The sequence below is a fragment of the Meleagris gallopavo genome, chromosome 10, assembly GCF_000146605.3.
Source record: "Meleagris gallopavo isolate NT-WF06-2002-E0010 breed Aviagen turkey brand Nicholas breeding stock chromosome 10, Turkey_5.1, whole genome shotgun sequence".
Classification (NCBI taxonomy): domain Eukaryota; kingdom Metazoa; phylum Chordata; class Aves; order Galliformes; family Phasianidae; genus Meleagris; species Meleagris gallopavo.
The window spans coordinates 18,641,331-18,646,497 of record NC_015020.2 but is presented as its reverse complement, the minus strand read 5'-3'; positions in this window follow the sequence as shown (position 1 = coordinate 18,646,497).

The window sequence follows — 5,167 nt, the reverse complement described above, 5'->3', positions numbered from 1 at the left end:
CCTTTAGCGCCCGCCGCCGTATCTGAAAGAGTTCCTGATGAAGAAGGCCCCTTGTTGCTCGTTTTGCTCTTGGCTGGATGTGGGTGACCGTCGTTTGCTTAAGGACCGACTTTTGCTGCGCTGAATGCCGAGCAGAGGGAGGGTCTGCAGGGCCTCAGCCGCCTGTGTGAGCCGCAGTGCCCCGCTCCCGAATCACCGCAATATTCACCCTTTTTTATAGACAGAAGGAAACGCTGACAAAGCACACCATCTACCCCCCGTGCACTGTGTGTGTCTGTGCCCTGCGAGGCTCCGAATACCACCAGTTTCCTTTTATATGTCTGTCTAATTTCCCCTCTACCTTCTTTTGGTTCACGCTACATTTATACCTTGCAGTCGCACACTGTGAAACCAGGGTTGGTGCATATTAAAATAAGACTCCAACAGAAGTTTATATGGCATCACATCTCTCATCGAGGCCTCATTCACTGCTCCTCCTCGCTGGGTGCCTTTAGCTTCCATTTCCAGAAGGTTTGGCAGCAGCAGCCACACACCGTGCTCAGCTGGCAGTAGCAAGGCTTGGGCAGCATCTCATTCGTGGGTGATGCACTAGGGGAAGGTGCTCCTCAGGTGCCTCAGCCATCAGAACCCTGTGTCACAGAGGCAGGAACTGAACTGAGGAACACCAATCCGCTGCCCATCATGAAGTGCACTTGCTTTCTTTGTTTCTGCTTGAGGTTCAGCAGCAAACTGTGCTTTTTCATACAGTTCTTTCTCGCTGAGTTGTGTTGAAACAGAGCGTATGTTTCCAAGAGCTGTCATGGAGCAGTTGTTGATATGCCAGGTGGTGTATAAACCCTCTGCTTTTCTATGAGGCTTTTATATGGAGTATTTCTTAGAATCACAGAATCATCAAGGATTTGCTAAGTATTATTCTCTTTTCAACTGTTACTGGATTCCAGAATCTGTTTTGCTTTGCTATTGGTAGTGAAGGTCGTCATGTGCAGGGCATTCCTCCAAGGCAAGGGAACAAAGCTGAGCCCAAAGTAACTCTGTGTCATCTCTTTCAAGTCTGAATGAAGACAATGAAGACACAGTGTTGCAAAAGCAAATGCTACCAAAAGCTTAACTTCGTGCTGGACTGCGAAAGTAAGAAGCTTGAAAGGGCACGGCCCCTGCTGCAAATGGAGATATCGTGTGCTGAGCTCTGTACCAACCTGCCTGCACCGCCTGGGCTTCTTGGGGCAGCGGGCGATGTCAAGGGAAGTTCAGAGTCATCAGTTCTCTGAGCTGAGGTGGTGTCTGCAGTTCTGAAATGCAGCTTGGGAAAGCACCATCAGTGGCTGACATAAGGTGATGTTTGGTAGTGATGGTGACCACGGGCTGTGGAGTATTTGTAGAAAGCAGAGAGGGCTGCAGCAGAAGAGGCCAAAGGAAAAGGTTCTAACACAGCTCTATTGATGGTTGCAGTGTCAGCTCTTACAGCCCAGGCAAAGCTGTGCTTTCTGAGACCCACAGCTGCCAGGGGTGAGCAGCAGAGCTGCTCTTCCACTGAGTCAGTTCTCAAGGGAGAAGTTTGTATGATCAAATGAGAATGTGCCAAAGCAGAGCTGCACCTGTGCAAGACATAAGGTGAACCTGGTGAGTGCAAGCTTACTTGCAGGGGGAGAATTACAAACTGTGTTGTATCAGATATTTACTGCCTAAAACAAATTTTGGTGATTACAGAAACAGGGGAAGGGAGGGCTTCTCTCACAGGTGGGATATGAGTCACAGGCCTGGTGCTGCCAAGCTTCCAGAGATATAAATCTGAAAGGAGTCACCATTAGTTGTAAATAGTGTGTTGAGGTCAAGGTGCTGCGTGCTTCAGCTCACTTTTATACTCCAATGAATGCTGGAATAAGAGAAAAAGTGTGAGTAAAGAATATGGATTTTCCTGAATATAGTGGTGACTGGGGCAGGCTGGGGGAAGGCGATCAGATATAAATGATGCAACGAAATTTGAATGTATGTCATTGGCAATTCCTGCTCAACTGCTGGAAGTGAAAGATGAAATAATTTATTTGGGATCAAACTATGTGTAAAGGAAACTTGCAAAGCAAAGCGATGCAAAACAGAGAGCCGGGAAGGGCTTACTCAGCTAGTGCCTACGCTGGGTTTGTAAGGTAAAAAAAAAAAGCTATCTAAAAATGCAATAAGTTCCAAATATTGAAAAGCCTCCTCTTTCCCAAATGTTTTAATGAGAATTGAAGAAAGAGCTGATGAGGGAAGAAGACTGGAGCTGGGTCAGAGAACAGACAAAGGCTTGTGTTAAAGTTATTGCTAGAGAACACAGCATTCAAACTCAAAAGTGAAATCAGCAGGTGCAGGCATCACACTTTGGTTATATCGAGTTGTAGATCTGGAAATAACCTTGAGAAAGAGTAATTGTGAAGGAAAGGTACTGAGTCATCAACAATGAAATGATAAGTGAGGAGTGACGGCTCGCTGCAAGTTAATTACTGAACGCTTGAAAAACCATGAGACACAATGGGAGTCGACCCCCAAAATCTGCTGTGACTGCCGTCAGTGATCAGTCATGAAAGGTAAATGCACGCTTCTTTTTTCATGTGCGTTGGTTTCATGCAATGGTTGCTTTTTTTGTGTGATCTTCTGCACATCCAAGTGGTGCATGAGGCACCAAGGCGGTCATAATGCTTGAGAAGCACAAGTATTGGTATTGTAATTATGATTAGTGCAACGGTTTGAGCTCGTTACAGATCAGAAGCAGCACTCTCCTTCAGGCTCCACGTTTCAGCAAGTTGTGTGCACATCACAGCCTCCTTCCTTTCCTTTTCTCTTTAGGCCTCTTGGTCAGCTTTGCTCACTGGCCTCCCAGTTCCTACATTAGCAATAGGTTTCCCTGCCCTTTCGTTTGAATGCTTTTCTCCAGCCAATCTAAAAGCTTCCTTCAGGCCCCATTCAGTGATCTCTTTTCTGGCAACACCTCCAGTTTGTGCAGCTCCCACCCTGGTGATGGAGGCCACTGTGCTGGTGTTAGCTGGGTGATTCAAAGCAGGAAAATGCCTGGCTGGAAAGCAACCCGACTTACCGTGCGAGATCACGACTCACGTCACATAGAAGAGGAAACCCTAAATGTGGTTGAGGAGACCCATGTCAGACCATGGCTGAAGGATGTGCTGCCTGGCCCGTTCATCCCATCTGCCTTTCTGGCCACCGTCCCTTCAGTCAGCTTCAGCTGCACACATGCCAGGTTTTGCCCACTGTGCAAGGGTAATGTTGAAGCAGCTGCTCAGCAGTACGTTGGGTAATGATGACTTGTGTGTCTGTTTCTTCGGTGTTCCAGGTAGCCTGCGTGCTGGGCTTACAACTTCTGTTCACGCCTGCCTTTGCCTTTGCCTAGCAGAATGAAATTGGGTACTTAATTCTGCAAGTACAGCTGCTCTGCCTCCTTCAAACCAAGCAAAGTGTGGCTGAATTCACTCTGAGAGTACGAGTCCAACAGGGCAATTCTAGGGAACCCTATGGAGGATGCAGTGTCACCCTGCATCTTCTATGAAGTGAAGAATGATGGGGTTTTGTTGTTACTGTTTCCAATATTCTTGTGGCAAGATTAATTCCCTTCTCTTAAGGAAGGACTTGGCTTTTTTGGTAAATATCAGTCTTGAAATCTCCTTTGATAGATCACTTCTATAATTTGTCCACTGTATTTAATGCTTGCTTTGATCTTTTATCACAGTGCTGCTCCCATTGTTTTACAAGTATTATTTCTAAAGGATTTGACTTTCTGAAGCTAACATTCACTGAAGCCACTGAAGATGTAAAACCACAGCCTCGCTTCTCACATCCTCTTCTATAAAATTCACATTTAGTTTCAGTCTCTGCTGCTGTGCTCAGTCCTCCTAGCCTTTGAAAAACTACTCTTCCCTCTTAAAGAATGGATCCTCCTGAAGACTAACAGTGATGAGATGCTTCAAACAGAATATTTTTGATTGAATGTTCATACAGCCATTGCACGACCATTTTACCTGGTGGCTTTTTTCAGCTGCCTTGTTTTCAGAATGATTTTGCTGATTGGGGCATTTGTTCATAGTGTTGTTTGCAGGTCCTGATCGCAACCTGGGTTTTGGTCTTCTGTCTTCGCATCCAGAAATCCCCAGTTTACAGCTGTTCTTTAGCTTTGTGAACCTTTAACTCAGGTTAAAGTTTACAGTCCAATTTTAGTCTCTGTGGCGTATTTCTAGCTACATCTCTCACAATTTACAGATAAACGTTTGTAAACCTTTCAGCATGGAGTACTCAAGCAAATGCATGTGCAGAATGCAACAAACAGCACAAGATTACTCACTGAACGTTCCCATTATCTTCGTATTCTAGTACTGTTCCAACTACTGGATGCCACATGGCGTGTTTGGACTCTAGAGGCCTTATTAGAAATAGTAATTATTGCTGTCCAGACTTTGTGAGTGAGAAGCTGAGGCAATCTAACTTGCTGAAAGTCATGCAGCCAGTGGGTGAGCTGAGAGCAGCAGTCATCTCCTTTGTGCCTCAGTCGCAGACAGAATGCTGTGCTCTCCAGGAGAATGCGTGGTATGGTGGCTGTGCAGCAGCACACATGATTCAAAATCGTAGCTCGTTCTGCATATTTAATGCATCACTTGCCATACGTTTTGTTTCAAGCATACTTTCTGAGGGGTGACAGTATGCAACAAGTCCCAGAGCAGCAGTGTCAGTAACTCTTCCGTCTCAATTTACACTGGTAGGAGTTCACACTTGATACACCCTATGCTGACACGATGGGCTGGAGATAAGAGCTAGCAATGAATGGCTTTGCTGTGGTCAGAGCCTGTTCAGGCTTTGAAAAGATTGCTTTTCGTTTTCGTATTCCTTTTTCGTTTATTCTCTTTTGCCCTATGAAAAGATCCTATTCACTGAGGTTGGTTTGAACAGCAGTGAGAAACAGCGCCGCAGCACATCTGTGTGTCATGAACTACAGTGCCTTGAAATTTAATTACTTTACATTTAAGTGAGTGGCAACTGATGCGGATTGCACAAGTAACATTCCCATCACTGAGCTCTTTCAGAAGGTGGTGAGGCACTGTTCACAGGTTGCCCAAGGAGGCTGTGGATGCCCCATCCCTGCAGGCATTCAAGGCCAGGCTGGATGTGGCTCTGGGCAGCCTGGGCT